The sequence below is a fragment of the Scardinius erythrophthalmus genome, assembly GCF_964197995.2.
Source record: "Scardinius erythrophthalmus genome assembly, chromosome: 6".
NCBI lineage: Eukaryota > Metazoa > Chordata > Actinopteri > Cypriniformes > Leuciscidae > Scardinius > Scardinius erythrophthalmus.
This window is the reverse complement of record NC_138226.1, coordinates 41,565,613-41,582,140: the sequence shown is the minus strand read 5'-3', so window position 1 is coordinate 41,582,140 and position 16,528 is coordinate 41,565,613. Positions and strand designations below refer to the sequence as shown.

Genomic DNA, 16,528 nt, shown 5'->3' with positions numbered 1-16,528 from the left:
ACAGACACATCACATTTATTATACAGTAGACATGTGCAAAGTTTCAGAAACGGGCGTGGTGGAATGGCTCAGTAGCGCCACCTTTAGTCAAAAATGGGGGCTTAGTTTTTCCTAGAATCACAAAACTTGGTAGGTGTATTGTGCTCATCAAGCCGGACAACTTTCTAATTTACAGTCATTACCTCAGATCAACAGGAAGTCAGATATTTTGGTTTGAATGTGGATTTTCTGGAGAATTCTCTCTCTCTCTCTGTGTGTGTCTGTGTGTGTGGGGGGGGGATTTGTCTATTCCATTTAATCTTTGTTTTTCAAGGTTTCAGGGGCTTTTGGGGCCCTTAACATGCTCAAAAACTCTTGAAACTTTTCACACAGGTCAGAACCCACGGTCATCAGAGCCGGGCTGAAACTGGTACCCGGGCGTGGCAGGGGGGCTCAACAGCGCCCCCTTTGACACGGTCTGAAAACTTGGTCCATATATCAAACACGCTTGCATGAATTAATATGAAACTCGGTACACATATAGATCTCATTGGGCCGAACAACTTCCGCACTCTAAGTTATTAGCTCCGCCCAACAGGAAGTCAGCTATTATGGGTTGTTTGAAAAATGCATGCTGTGGAATTTGATGTACTCATCCTAGAGAATTCATCCAATCGCCTCCACGAGGAAACGAATTTATGGTGAGAAAGGAGAAACATGAAGTAATATAACTGCTACATACGTCAACTGATCTTGATGAAACTTCAGCAGTGTGTTCGTAGTAAGAGGCCGATCAGATGGATGTAACTATTGTGAGTCAAAGTTATAGCGCCACCAACTGGCAGCAGGAAGTGTGTCGCTTTCAAAATGCTTTTGACCGCACTGACATGGATAATGGTGCAGAGCGAGCGTTTTCAATGAATTCCTATGGAAGTAGGAATGGACTAAAAAACGTTCGTTCTTTGCCTGTTCCTCGCAGTGGACGCACACCATATATATATATTTTGTTACATATATATAATGTGTGTATATATATATATACATATACACACACACACATATATATATATATATATATATATATATATATATATATATATATATATATATATAAATATAGCTGCGGGCAGCGATGGAGGGCCCAAGCCGGTGACACCGCCACCCCGGTGGCTTTAGTGTAACTAAAGGCACCAGGGTGGCGGTGCCACCGGCTTGGGCCCGCAATCGCTGCTCGCAGCTATATTTTAGTTTAATATTTGTTAAAATATTATAATGTTATTTTTTTATTTATGTTGATTATGAAAAGTGAACCACACGAGTAAGATAGGATGCGCAATATCGATAGACATTGAGCGGGTCAGACATAATTTTGACCACTTAATTAAGTTTTGTTTTGTAGAAAGACTTTTTTGAAGTGAATTTCATTTTGTATAAATTGAATCTTAATTGTAATAATTGTTTATCAACCAATTGCCTGGATTTAATAAATAGCAAATATAGCAGACGATAGGCCTAATCATGCAGTCGCCCGCGCGGTCACTTGCATTGCTTGTGTGAACTGGAGCGCATCTCATCCTAATTTAACGAAACTCGGCGTAGGCCTCACAGACATGAAATATAGCTTAAGAAAGCTTGAAATGTCTTTTTAACAATTTAAAACGAAAAGAAATAGGCTACTCTCTGATTATCTAGGCCTAATCCATAATGTAATCCTAATCCTAACTATAATTTTATTAAACAATAAATGATGGTCCCTCCGATGGTGATATGATAAATGATCATATTCATCTTATCTTTCCTAACGATCTGCTAGCTGCCCGCCCCATAAGCATGCCGTCAAAAAAAACGCGTCTCTGTAGGCAGCCTAGGCTCTGAGATCTGCACACAAAAAAATAGCTTTCACCACCACTCAAAACCAAAATAAATAATGTTTAAACCAATCACCGACAGGGGTGGGTGTTGTGAAGTTTTCGCGTGCAGCCGTCATAGGCAGCCGTGCACGAGCGCAAAAACTTACAACACCCACCCCTGTCGGTTATTGGTTATGTGATCATTTATGTTTGGGCCTGAAATTGCTGATACCACCTTTAAAGTTATAACAACAACAATAATAATAAAGTTTATTTAAACATTAAGAAATATAGTTTTTTCTCTGTTTTAATTTAGTAAACCTCTGTTGTGCAGAGTATGCAGACAAACAAAAGTTGCTACATTTCATCTGATTGCATTTTCAATAATATATCTGTATTAATAATAATAGATTTTATTTATAACGCACTTTTCATTCCGAAGAATCTCAAAGTGCTACACAAAAGAACAACAATAATAACTACAGAATACTAAAAACCATAAAAACAAAACAATCAGCACATAAAAGCCTTTCTAAATAAAAAAGTCTTCAGTTCTGCCTTGAAAGTGTCCAAGCTCTGTACTTCTCTCAGCTCACTCGGAAGATGGTTCCAAAGCCGCAGTGCTGCTGAACAGAAAGCTCGGTCCCCCATAGTACGAAGTCTGGTGGTCGGGACCTGAAGAAGTAGGTGGCCTGATGATATGAGAGTGCGGGAGGAGGATTTCAAGGTGATGAGTTCTTGTAGATAAGGTGGTGCATGTCCAGTGATACATTTGTGTGTGTACATGGTGTACTTTAACAGCGTTGTTCAACAAAACCCATATGATTACTTTGATACTTTATTTGAACAAATAATTATTGCTTGTTATTAAATATTTAGGTAACACTTTCCAATAAGGCTCATTAGTTAACATTATTTAATGTAATAACTTACATGAACTAACAATGAACAATACATTTGTAACTGTATTTATTAATATTTGTCAATGTTATTTTAATTGTTTGTTCATGTTAGTTCACATTCACAGTACATTAATGTTAACACAGGGATTAAAGTGAAAAAAATTCTTCTGACTGAAATTTTTTTTTAGGCCAAGTCATATTCCTTTAACTTTTTAAATAGTCGAGACCAATAGCGTTTTAAGGGGAGACGTTTTAAACCGATTTAATATTGCCGGTAGGCGTATTTTAAAAGCTATATTTTAATCTATGAAAACAAGGCATGGAACATACTAATATAATTAATAATTTGCATATATATATATATGCAAATTATAACACGTTTACACAAAATTTGTTAACACACAAGTAAGTTACTTTTCCCCTTTACTTAACATAAATTGTAAGAATATGACTAATAGTAAAGACTAGTACTAATAAATACAGTGCTATGCATAAGTTAAGACACCCATGCTAAAGTTGACTAAAAAGAGGAATAAAAAATCATCTTTTGGAAATTGAACTTAAAGGTATAGCGGAGGATCTTTCCGAATTTTAGATAAGTCCCGCCCTCTCCACTTTTTGAAAAGTTTGATTGATTCACCAGAATGATTGACAATTAGGAGGACCAATAGTATAGGCTATCCACCCGGAAGTAAAAAGATCCTCCGCTATACCTTTAATGCCTTAATTTAAAAAATTAGGAAAAATCCAACCTTTAAGGACACCAATTTTCTTTGTGAATGAATAATGTATCGTAAATAAATAAATGTTCTTCCTTAAAATACAGGGTGCATAAGTTTGGACACCCCTATGTTAAATTCCCATAGAGGCAGGCAGATTTTTATTTTTAAGTATTTTTTTTATTTATTTTTTAGGATACTATGAATCCTGATAAAGTTCCCTTGGCCTTTGGAATTAAAATAGCCCCACATCGTCACATAGCCTTCACCATACCTAGAGATACTTTCCATAAGATCATCTCTCAATGCAAATCAAACTAGCTATTAGGCTAACTGAAATACAACCATGCCAATCTCTAGGTATGGTGAAGGCTATGTGATGATGTGGGGCTATTTTAATTCCAAAGGCCAAGGGAACTTTATCAGGATGCATAGTATCCTGGATCCATGAAGTAACTGGCCTTTAAAAATAAAAATCTGCCTGCCTCTATGGGAATTTAACATAGGGGTGTCCAGACTCATGCACCCTGTATTTTAAGGAAGAACATTTATTTATTTACGATACATTATTTATTCACAAAGAAAATTGGTGTCCTTTAAGGTTGGATTTTTCCTAATTTTTCAAATTAAGGCATTAAGTTCAGTTACCAAAAGATGATTTTTTATTCCTCTTTTTATTCAACTTTAGTATGGGTGTCTAAACTTATTCATAGCACTGTAAACATTAGGCTAGGCTAAAGCTATTAAATAGCAGTCCCAAACTAGTTTTTGTTAATACAATGTTGGTATGAGCCACTACAGTCATTTAAAAATATAAAAAATAACACAAAGAAAAATAGTGGCATTTTGGGGTTATATGGAAACGACAGTTACCATGGTGAATACACAATATTAACAATAACTGTTAATGAAACATGAAAACTGGTGAATAGAATGAGAATCATACCTGCATTACTTTTATTTCGTGTAATTTACAACGTAACGGCGTTGCATGCTCGTAGTTTCTTTTGCACTTGATCAGTGAGGCGATAACTTACAGCGCGCGCCGCTGAATTTGCGCGTGCAATTGAGTGTGCGCTACGAGAACAGGATAACGACTGACAGGACAAGAAAGTCCGTTTTTCTGAGGTGAAAAACTTTATTTCAGCGTACACTTATGTCACTGCCTGCCTGGTAGTTCCTATTGTGCTGGGTTTTCTGAAGTAGTCATGATTCGCCTCTCATAACATGCTCTAAACACGCACGCAGTGTGGAAAAGGAGGAGCGGAGGCGCGGGGAGCAAGGATCACAGCGCAAATTTAAACTATATCGATGTGATATGGTCTAATTCCATATCCCATTTAAAAAATATATCGATATATTTTTTATATCGATATCGCCCAGCCCTACCTGCATTATAAGTGTGTCACTGAAATATAGTTCTACCTCAGCGCTCAGCTGTAGCCTGACATGCACTTTCCGTGAGCGGTAATTGAAAACCCGGAGTGGACTATTAGCGAAGTGATTATAGAGTGCTTAGAGTGGAGAGAGGAACGTGCTTTTGCTCCACTCCAGGCTTTGATCACATTCCCCTCAGCAGGGTGAATACACCTTGTCTTTCCTTAATTTAAGACCTATTCAAACTAAAATTAAGATATTTATTACACTATTTGAGAAATGAAAGCCTATTTACGGCCTTAAAATTATGAAAAGTGAATTTAAGACTTTAAGGACAGACTGGAACCCGCAATGACGGAAATCCGTCATGGACTTGCTGCAATTAACGGAAATCCGTCGTAGCGACGGAGAACTTTAATCCCTGTTAACAAATACAACCTTTTATTTTAATAATGTATTAGTAAATGTTGAAATTAATGTTAATATTATGCTGTAGAAGTAGTGTTCATTCTTAGTATGTTAATGAAGGTAGTTAACTAATGTTAGCTAATGAACCATATTGTAAAGTGTTACCAATTTGTATTTTAAGTCATTTTAAAGGCTGCTGTTCACTTGGATCTATTTTTATCACCACATTTTTATCCAATTACTGTCACGGTTCATGCATTTCCTTCTTGTCTCGTGTCTTTGTTGTTATACGTGTGTGGGTGTGTGAGTAAGGGGTGTGACCCAGCCCATCAGCGCTAATCAGCGATCAGCTGGTCTCACTCTCAGACACCAGCTGCAGCTCATCCACTATACCTTTTTATACTCACTGTTTTGTCCTCTCTTTGTCAGATCGTTGTGTTTTCGTGTGTGTGGTTCCTGATCCCGGTTGGCATCCAGTTTGTGTGCTTTGTTCCTGTTCCTGAGTTCCGGTTGTGTATTCGTCTCCGTGTTCTGGATTATTCATCATCATCATCACTTCATCTCTTCTGACCATCTCACCTGCACTCTGTTGGCCACCGAGGTCCCTGCACCACACCCCGTGGTCGTGTCTCCATCATTTTCTACGTTTTGTCAATAAAGAAGAGTTTTACTTGCATATTGCTTCCTTGCCATTATTAACATGACAGAACGATCTGACCGTTCTATGGAAGCAGCGAGTGAATCATCAGTGCCTCTTCAAGCTTTCGTCAACAACAGCATGCACCCAGCAGGTACAACTTTTGCGAGCTCCCACTGCGCCGCCCACACCGGCTGTTCCCCCCACACCACCAGCGAATTCTTCCCAGGCAGAGCCTCGACTACCAGTGCCGGAACTGTATTCAGGTGAGCCCAGTTTCTGCAGGGCATTCCTCACTCGTTGTTCCATGCATTTTGCACTGCAACCCAGAACCTTCAATACGGAACAGTCCAAAGTTGCGTTTGTTCTAACGCTGCTATCAGGGAAGGCGGCGCTTTGGGGGACGGCGATGTGGAAGAACTAGGACCCATGCTGTGCCTTGTTCCAGACACTCGCAGCTGAAATGAAGCAAGTATTCGATCGGGTGGTTGCCGGGAGAGAAGCGGCTAGAATTCTCGCTGATTTACGTCAAGGAGAGAGATCAGTATTAGATTTCTCCATCGAATTTCATAGATTAGCGGCAGAGTGTCAATGGAACGAGGAGGCGCAGTGGGACATGTTCCTGCATGGGCTGGCTGACCGCATCCAAAGAGAGATTTACACCCTGGATCTGCCCACATCCCTCAGTGGGCTCATTGAACTGGCTTTAAGAGTCGATGCACGTTTGACCAGAGTCGAGAGACGGGTTCTGCCCAGTCGGTTGTCCGGAGGAGCTGAGAATCAGCGTTTCAGCGGAGTGGATGCGGTCAGCCCCGCTTACGATCACGAGCCCATGCAGGTGGGGCGAGCTCGGCTTTCCCGGGAGGAGAAGGAGAGGCGGAGATCCCAGGGACTATGTCTTTACTGTGGTGGGACCGGTCACCACGCATACAGCTGCCCGGTAAAAGGCCAAGCCCGATAGTAACTATGAGGCTAGTATCGGTTGGGATCTCCGCCGAGAAGACCTCATCAACATCTACGCTCCTCCCGGTAAGACTTAGATGGTCAACACACACCCACGACTGTCGTGCACTGTTGGACTCCGGGGCTGAAGGTAATTTTATGGACTATTCATTTGCACTCAAGTTTCATGTTCCCATCAAACCCCTCACACACAAGGTCTCAGTTCGTGCACTCAACGGTCAAGATCTCCCCACCATCGAATTCACCACTGAAACCATCACTCTCGTCACGTCTGGTAATCACACTGAAAGACTTTCATTTTACATCATGGACTCCTCCCTTGCACCCATTGTCACCCTTGACATCACCCTTGGCTCATACAACACAACCCCCGTGTGGACTGGCAGCAGTGTGCTATTGTGTCGTGGAGCAGTCAATGTCATGAGTCTTGTCTTGTGTCTGCCTGTCCGTCTGTTTCTGTTCCTATGTTTCAGGAGGAGACAATGGATTTGTCTAACGTGCCCGCGGAGTACCTCGACCTGAAGGAAGTGTTCAGTAAGTCTTGTGCTGCTTCTCTTCCTCCACATCATCCCTATGACTGTGCCATATATTTACTGCCAGGTAAGTCTCCGCCTAAGGGCAAGTTATATTCGCTTTCTGTTCCAGAAAGGGAGGCTGTGGAGAAATATATTTCTGATTCTCTAGCAGTGGGGTTCATCCACCCTTCCTCTTCTTCAGCGGGGGCGGGGTTCTTTTTTGTGGCGAAGAAGGACGGAACTCTGCGACTTTGAATTGATTACCAAGGGTTGAACAGCATCACAGTAAAGAATACTTATCCTTTGCGGTAGATGTCTTCAGCATTCGAGAGGTTGCAGGGAGCGTTGGTCTTGGAATTACGTAATGCTTATCATTTGGTCCGCATCAGGAAGGGGGATGAGTGGAAAACCGCTTTTAATTCCCCCAGGGGTCACTTTGAATATTCGGTTATGCAGTTCGGATTATCGAACTCCCCAGCGGTCTTCCAGGCACTCGTCAATAACGTGCTGCGAGATATGGTCGATCAGTTCATATATGTCTACCTGGATGACATATAGATGTTTTCCTCTTCTCTCCAGGAACATGTGCAGCACGTCCGACAAGTGCTTCAGAGGCTGTTAGAGCAGGGGTTCACAAACTTTTTAGCCCGCGACCCCCATGATAAATGCGCTGCTGCCCCGCGACCCCGCACCTCCCCCACCCCAGGGTCCGAAATGAACTTTTTGGCTCACCTGCCACGGGGACTGGTAGATGAAAAAATCCACCAGCCAAGCATATTTTTTCACGCCCAAAATAATAAACAGCCTTTTTTTTTCTTTTTTTTTGTCACATATACATTCATTTCAGTACTTTTAATTGAGATAATAAGGTAGGCCTATTATGTTGAATACAAACCTAAAAAAATGTCCTGAGCAAAATTTGAAATGTATAATAAAAAAATCTATATATATATTGATCAAAATGTGAGAAATATATATAATATTACTATCATTGGGTAGCCTGGCTAACGTCAGACCAAGTCTCATTGAGACTTGGTCTGGGAACTACGTGCGCATTTTCTCGTATTTGAGGCGTGGTTTACGAATGCCCAGAGCCGTTTATTGGGCGCTATGAATGTCTATCAAATGCGCCTGTACGTAGCTCATAGCCAATCGCTTCAATTATACCAGATGACGTATGTATAGTGAGAGAAATTCGACGAGGAAAAAGACGATGGGTCAAAGATTTATTTGTACACGATGGCGTTTAGCGAATATTACCGTTTGTGCAAGATAAACATGAGGGTAGAAGGTAACGTCGAGTCTGATATAAACAAACTGCTTCGGTGTCGTCATCATCTTGCTGCTCCCTCCCCGTTCTGTGATTGGTTCCCTTTTTCAGGGGAAAAATTGTCCCATGGTGTCCAGACTGCCTAGCAGCGTGAATAGAATCGCGCTGCGAGCAAGGCAGTATGGGGAAACCCAGGCTAATCATTGGGGTGAAATAGGCAATTTTCTTTTTTTTTTTAAATTCAGTTTTGTTACCTGGCTCATGTGGAAGGGAAGGCAGAACGTAACCTCTGTTCCCTGAGAGATAAGGGAACGAGTATTGCGTTGCAAACACTAAGGGAAAACTCCTTTTCTCGAGAAAAGAACAGCCATGGTGTGTAAAGCAGAAGCAGCCTGTCCAGCGGCGGAGTATGCACAATCCGCGAGTGCTAAAGACGTTCTGCACGGCTTAGATGGGTGCGCAGCCTTTGCTCTCCAACTGCCAGCAGGACATAAATGGGCGGCGACCGCTTCTTCCAGTGGCGGGAGCTTTTTCCTCAGCGCCGTCAACAGATAGAGCGTTAACTGTACGAACACAACGCCGCTGACTTGAGCTGCAAAGAAGCTCTGGCCGTCCTGTCAAGGACGCTTGTCAAAAAGTACGGGGAAGCTTGACGCCTGGCCGCTCTGAGTAGTGAGTGCGCGCGCGCGGCCGGGGCGCTCTCACTCTCTCTCTCTCTGCTCGTTCTTAGAGGCAGAAGAGCGCGTGCGAGCTGCAAATTTCATATTTTGGTATGAACATTCACCCGCCAGTGTGGCGGATAGCCTTTTGAGATTTACTCGCCAAACAGAAAATCTACCCGGTGTGATAGCCTACGTGCGAAAGGGTTAAATTAATTGCAACAAAAATAAATAGGGCCTATATATTTTTTCCACTTTTTTTATAGAAATCATCTCGCGACCCCTGTGCCGGGGTCCCGCGAATCCTTCCTCATGGAGTCAACAACTGTCAATGGTGTACGCCCACAATACGTTACCAGTGTCATCCACGGGCCTATCTCCGTTCGAGTGTAGTGTAAGTTACCAGCCACCTATTTTTCCCAGTCTGGAGTCTGAAGTAGAGGTCCCCTCCGCTCACGCATTCGTCCAGAGGTGTCACCGCACTTCGACTAGAGCCCGTTAGACTTTACTCCAAGTGGGGGCGCGCACCAAGGCAAAGGCCGATCGCCACCGGTCTAGACCTCCCGTATACGTCGTCGGTTCCAAAGTGTGGCTTTCAACGAAGAACATTCCTCTCCGGTCCGTTTCGAATAAACTTGCTCACAAATTTATTGGCCCGTTCACTGTCACCAAGATCGTTAGTCCGGTGGCAATCCACCTTAACCTGTTAAGCTTCACCAGTGCGTCGGCGCACTGAAGCGTTTTTTTTTTTATTTAGTTAAAAATTTCTATCAGATTTAATGTTATACATTGACAAACTATACATCATTAAAAAGATATAAGACTCAAGTTTCAGTATTTGACCACTATTGTATTCTGAAAAACTTATAGTGACAGTTATGTCTTAATTTGTGTCAGGAGTTATGAAATGAAAAAATGAGTCGATACCTTTAATATGAATTATGCGCGTCAACCGCTTTCATTCATAAAAAACTCCAGTGCTGTCGTCATGACAGCGATACACAAAACAACGTCCCTCAGGGCTTTAGCTCAAAAATGTGCAGATTTGGAGAAATATTGATATATTTTCATAGGTTTTCATCAGATTTCTATAGACAGGAATAATATTTATTGAATTTATGCCCAAATGCGTCGATGTAATCATTATGAGCGCTGGATACTGTGATGTATTGTGTTTTCAATCCATACCAACAGCCTGAGGGCGCTACATGCACAATAATAGTCCATATATAGAACATGAAGAAGAGGCATGATCATGTGACATTCCAGGAAGTCTCGAACACATCAAAGCTATCAGAGATCGCTGTAACATGTTTTGAAGACAATAAACATGATTGAAATGATATTTGGTTTACCTGTGTTCTTCGAGTAATGTCAGGTATTTCCATAACAATAGATTATATTTATAATGTAATGCTAATCGATATAGACTTTATCATTGTGCAGAATAAAATATATATATATATTTTCTGTCTGATTTTTTTATCTGAAGCGAAATTATATCACAGAAGATTATTTAAAACACTCGACTTGCGTTATAAATTAAGTTTGGAGCACAAACATGGTTTTAATCTCATAAATTGTCGTGTATTGATGGTGTGCTAAGCTAACATGCTAGCTAGCCCTAGGTGCACCTGCCATATATAGCAGTTATCCTTTTATGTTTTTTTTTCTAAATATGCTTACTGAAATTCAAGCAGGGCATTTGATCCAGTTTTTAAATGTTAAGTGAGAACTTTGATAAAAGAAATTAGGGATTGAAACCCTATGAATAGCTTGTAAATAGCCAGTCGTTAGTAACTATAATGCAGACAAAAGAAATGCATATTTCGAGCCATAACTAGGCTGGAGAGGTGTGAATGTGTGCAGGGGGAGACTGAGACTGAATGGGGCTCGTTTGCACCACAAAACAATAGAGACAAAAGACTGAATTGATGTTTAGAAGATGGCAATAAACATCAGTAGCATTTTAAAGTAGCAAATCAAAATAAAGTCATTGACATGGTCTTGAAAAACATTTAACTAAATACAGAGTTTTGGACTTATTATCTTCAGATTTTAAATATAAAATGTTTAGACACGTGGCCTTAGCTGTAGTGCATTTCTAGATTGCTCCAGTGCCAACTTCAATTTTATTTTCATGAGGATGTTTCATAAAAATTAATTTCTAATAACTTTACAAAACTTTGAAGCTATTTATAACAATTTTTTTCACTATGACAATAATTAATTCAACATTTACAATAAACTGCCAGGTGTCAGCTTTCAAATGAGATCATACTTGTGCTTTTAGTACAAAGGGTTCATTAAAGGAGTCATGACCTGCAATTTTCACTTTTCCACGAGAATCAATGTATGTTATGATTGCCTAACGATTATACACTGGCCGGGAAGCCGATATTTAAAAGTGAAGCGTTCGTTTACCCCAGGGTTCATAAACCAGCGCGCGTGCACGCGCACTCAAATACGAGATTTTGATTTCAGCCCCGACTTGACGTCATGACGGGGCTGGATATACCATATATGGACACCGCAGACCTGCCACAGGAAGTGCGCCCTGGCGCCCCTCCTCCCCTCATATTCAGTCAAGAAAGAAGCAGAAACGTAGTGCACACTGAGTTGCTCTGTTGTTGACTGCCAGAATCAACATGTAAATGTGTTTTCTCTCCTAAGAACGGACCAAGCTGTCAGGGACCAGTGGATTAAATTAATTTTTAATGACGCGGTTCCTACAACCCTTCCCACTGGCTTAACGTTATGTGTCTGTGCTAACTAAACATTTTACGCCGGAATCCTTCACAAATTTGAGGCAATATCAGGCGAAGTTGGCTTTGAAGCTCGGGAAAAAGGGGCCATTTTCAACAATCAGACACTTGCCTGCAATTGAAACAGTAAGAATGTGTTTTTATTGCTCTACTCTGTGTAACAAACAGCAGCAAACTGCTAATGCGGCTATTGTATGCTAGCGGGAGTATTAGCTTCGAGGTAAACATGGGGAATGGCTGCTAACGTTACTTTGCAAACAACAAATGACTGAGATCATCATGAATTCGGCTATTGTATATTGATTGCCTAACGCTTATATATGAGGTGCCATCTAGTTTTTTTTTGTGTGTGTGTGTGTGTGTGTGCGCGAGTTTGTGTGTGTGTGCTCGCGTCTCTCAAATGAGTATGTGCGTGGAGAGTTCATATACATGTATGTGTGACTACTTAGTATGTATGCAAGCGTGTTTCATATAACGTTATGTGTGCGTGAATGAAGTTTGATTTAAGCCCTAAACGGCGCCTCATACTTCGGGTCGGGTCGGGTTCATTCATAATTTGCGCCATGATGTCATTTTGTAATCATATGCTAAAGCGTCACCTGCGGTGTCAACCCCCTCCTTCCTGCCACCAATCAACGCGCCCCTCATTTGCATTATTAAAATGACTGTCCACGACAGCCAAAATATCGCATCAGATCTCGCGAGACAATAATGCCTTCAGAAATAAGGGTCTGAGGAGCTCTGTGTTTATTTTTTTTCCACTTTTCTTTTTTAGAAGGGCCTGAAAGACTATCATACAGCAGTAGGTATCCAAGGTAATACTAGGTCATGACTCCTTTAACTGTATCTGTTTAAGTTTGGGTATGTCATTTCTGGGGATTTTTCAAAAGTGGCGTTGCAGCTTAACAGGTTAACCTCCCTCTTGCGTACAAGAGAATTCATCCCGTGTTCCATATATCCAAAGTCAAGCCCATGTTTTATTCTCGCATTAATCCGCCAGCCCCGGTTCCCCCACCGCCGCGACTCATAGAGGGGGAACCATCATATTCGGTCAATCGTATTCTGGACTCAAGACGGAGGGGACGCGGATTCCAGTACTTGGTGGACTGGGAAGGTTACGGTCCGGAGGAGAGAAGTTGGGTACCTGCTAGGGACATCCTGGATCACTCCCTTATCGATGATTACAATCGCCAGGTAAGGGAGTCTGGGAACGCCAGGAGGCGTTCCAAGGAGGGGGGTACTGACCATCTCACCTGCAATATGTTGGCCATCGAGGTCCCTGCGCCACACCCCGTGATCGTGTCTCCATCATTTTCTACGTTTTGTCAATAAAGAAGAGTTTTACTTGCATATTGCTTCCTTGCCATTATTAACATGACAATTACTTGATTAATCGATGGACTAATCAGTAGAATACTCGATTACTAAAATAATCGATAGTTACAGCCCTAACAGTTACAGTTACAGTAAAATAATCGATAGTTACAGCCCTAACAGTTACAGTTATTATATATATATATATATATATATATATATATATATATATATATATATATATATATATATATATATATATATCAGTTTGTTTTTTAGCAAAAGTAGATAACTCCACATTTCATGTTTCAGAGTTAAATAAGACCAAGTAATTGCTATGATATATAATAAAACACTTGGTTAATCTTTGTAACGTTAATCTCCTCCACTGACATAGACTGCTGACAAACTTTGTTGCTGTGATTACATGCAATACAGGCAGCTTTTCCCTCACCACAGTAACGTGCTGGTTTAGCAAGGTTCCGTGAAAAAGTTTCAGCTTTTATTTTCCTCTTACGCCCCGAAGAAAATATCACAGGTTTGTCAAGTTCATTGAAATGAATCTGATCTAGGCTATCCTCGATCACTTTTAGTCAGCTTTGATGAAACTCCTCTCAGCTAGCAAGCGTGTCTTTTCGAAGTGACTAGCAACCTTGTCACTTGACTTGAATACTGCGCGCCGATTCGCTAAAATGAACTTATCGGGTTGTGTTCACAAGCAACAAGGGTGCTTGTCGGATTCTACTGTAAAACATGAACTCGCGATGCCTTGACAGTGGACAATACTGGCTTTTGTGATAAAACGTGTTTATTGTTTAATCAATCTTGTCAGGTGTCTATTTCAGATGAGTAGATTAACGTTATAAAGACACACCGGCAGACAGTATGGTGAGTAAATGAAAATACGCGCTTTGGCAGAAATGCTTAGACGAACGTTACGTGAGGATGTGGAGAGTCTCAAAATAAAGGTACCTAATATCGATATTTTACGTGTGGTTTTGATGCACCCATAGACAGTATATAAACTGGACACAGCGACCCCATATATTTCAACGGAGAAAAGTGAAGCAAATTAGAAGAACTGATGGCTGAGCGTACTGCGCAGACTCAAACTGAGCTTGACGACGTGGATGTGACGTGAGCAGCCTGTCTGACAGTTGTAAGTCTTCTAGTAGCTGTGCCAAGAGAAATCTGAATCATTCCCTTACAAATCTTGCAGAGATGGAGAACATGAGTACTAGGAGCTGTCCATGAGCTAGGAGTAGGAGCAACTTTATGGGCGTCTCCCTAGACTTTATCGGCCTTTATGCCTCCACGTCCCCCCGATTGCCTGCGAGCTTCTCCTCCTGTCTATACGGTAATTTCCAGAGAGTCGCGTGGTTATGACGCAATCGTTAGCCTGTTACGTAAGGCCATAATGTAAGATACAAGGTAATGGAGCCTTTTATACATTGTCGTGTTTCTTTAGAAATAAACAATGGACAAATGGAGTCTTTAAACGCCTCAGATGTAAAGTTATTTGCTGTCAAAGTGACGACAAAATGAATGGGAGTCAATGGAATGCTAACAGCAGGTGATGGCTTGATAGCCAATGGCGGCCGCCGGGGGTGGTACGCTATTCGAGAGCTCGATTACCCCCCTGGATGCACCGTATCGTAAGAAGTTTGATCAATGCAATTAATCACGATTAATCAGATCCAAAATAAAAGTTTGTGTTTACATAATATGTGTGTGTGTACTGAGTATAATTATTTTGTATATAAATACACACACATGCATGTATTTAAAAAAAGGTTTTATATAAAATAATTATATTTATATACAGTATATAATATAACATAAATATATAGTATGCAAATATTTCTTAAATACTGTATATACCTGCATGTGTGTGTGTGTGTGTGTGTGTGTGTGTGTGTGTGCTTTTATATATACAAAATAATTATATACAGTACACAGCAGTAGGTCATCCGTGTGCTTTTGCCTACTCTTTTATGAGTGCTGTGAATTCTGGCATACTTCTTTTGTCACATACTGTTTTTCACAAACTATATAGTAGGGAAGTATGCGATTTTGGATGCAGCCATTGGTGTGCTATGGCTTGGCCCTCTGTAATTTCACAGCTGGACCACCAATCACCAAACTTATGAAATGACTTAATTGGGCTATTAGGGTCCAGATAAATCCATTATATTTTTTTTAAAAATGCACGTTTGCTTATTTATTATTATTTAAATACTGTATTATAATTATGCATTTTCACATTAAAAGTGGAAAATTCTCAGACAATGTATCATATTATTTACTGTGGAATATTCCTTTAAATAACACAAACCAGACAATAGGAGTGTTTTTGGAGTGTAGCCATCAAAAATAAATTTATGTAACAATGAAACTTCTCACTAAAGCTGATCCTCTGTGAATCGACGTCTAACGTTACAGAAGTGCGGAAGTATTTAGTAGCTATATTGTAAAATGTTTACATTTCCATTTTCTATATTTCAGAATGTATCCGTAAATTAATCTAAAATAAAAGCATAATCCCTAGAGCTCGAAATCATTATAATCACGAAGACGAAGTTGTTCACTTTTACATGCGTCACAACTCCATTAATTGGTCTTTAAAAATGCAAAGATCGAGTTTAATATGAACGCGACGCGAAAGCGAAAACATTGTAGGCTACAATAATATGACACGATATCAGAAGCAGGTAAATTAACTTACCGCAATGTGATATTCTGAAGAAGAAGACTGAAGGTGAATTTACATTTCCTGAGGATCTTCTTTACTTTCGGTTTGGACACAAAGGTGTTTCCTCGGAATGCGCATGCACAGAGGCCTCAGATATCAACAACAAATAAACCCCGCCCATCACTCTTCTTGTTCATTTATTTTTCTTTCGGGTTTAATAATATCGTGAAGGCTGTTTAGCGCCTCCTACTGTTTACTGGAGTGTGTAGCCGTTTCTCAATACCAAGTACGCAAAGTTCGGACTTGAGTCCTTGGTAGTTCGGACTGACAAGTTCGACTCAGGAGAACGAACTCCCGAGGACGGGAGGACGCGAGTCCGATAATTCTGCAAATGGAACAGCGGCGTACTTGATAGCGTCACTCATGCAGCTCGCTCTGGCTACTCCGGTTATCTCTCTAGGCTACAAATAAAACGAAA

General features: G+C 40.8%; 1 protein-coding gene across 1 annotated transcript in view; it reads right to left on the bottom strand.

Annotated features, from left to right (window-relative positions):
• The window catches only part of LOC308692927 (uncharacterized protein), a 107,551-nt gene extending 91,367 nt beyond the window's left edge, over positions 1 to 16,184 (bottom strand). The window contains exon 1 of the mRNA XM_081369527.1: positions 16,084 to 16,184. The gene's annotated coding sequence lies outside the window, so the exon portion shown is untranslated. The remainder of the gene's footprint in view (positions 1 to 16,083) is intronic.
• Positions 16,185 to 16,528: the final 344 nt, after the last annotated feature.